Raw genomic sequence first — 692 nt, forward strand, 5'->3', positions numbered from 1 at the left:
ATCACACACGGGAAGTGTCGTCACCGTAGAAACATCGCGAGATCTCAGCACGTTGCTAATATGATTTAAGTTACCGTTTAATCAGACTCTGGGTCAGTTTTCTGCCGTTGTTATGATTTGTCATTGGACGTGAGGGAGGGATGAACTGTTCCCGGATCGGTGAATTTCGGTTCTAGCGTCACGTACTCCACAGGGAAATAATGAACGAAATGTCGTATATCCACGCCTCAAATAAACAAACATGTGATAGATTTAAGTACATTTAAAGATATTTTCTCTTTCACTCCTTTTTATGAATCCAAAATGGATGCTAAACCTGTTTTTGAATGATAATAAAAACCCCACTGCCACTGAACTATTTATACTATTTCTATCATCATCACCATCACTGTTTACATTTATGATGTCCTATTTATTCTCCTGTACAGAACTTTGGTCAACTTTGGTTGTTTTTAAAGTGCTTAACAAATAAAGTTGGATTGGATTGGATTGGATATCTATCTAACTGAGAGAGCATTGTAAAGCACATTTAATATTTTACCAATTATTTATTTTATTGTAACTAATTAAATCAGTTTTAAAACGCTTTCTATATATTAGGTCTTGAGCTGCTATGTGTACACGTCTTACACTAAAACAAGTAAGATGTCAACAACGCTCTTACGTGCCACAAAAACACACTAGGAAGGAAG

The sequence above is a fragment of the Dicentrarchus labrax genome, unplaced genomic scaffold, assembly GCF_905237075.1.
Source record: "Dicentrarchus labrax unplaced genomic scaffold, dlabrax2021, whole genome shotgun sequence".
Classification (NCBI taxonomy): Eukaryota; Metazoa; Chordata; class Actinopteri; family Moronidae; genus Dicentrarchus; species Dicentrarchus labrax.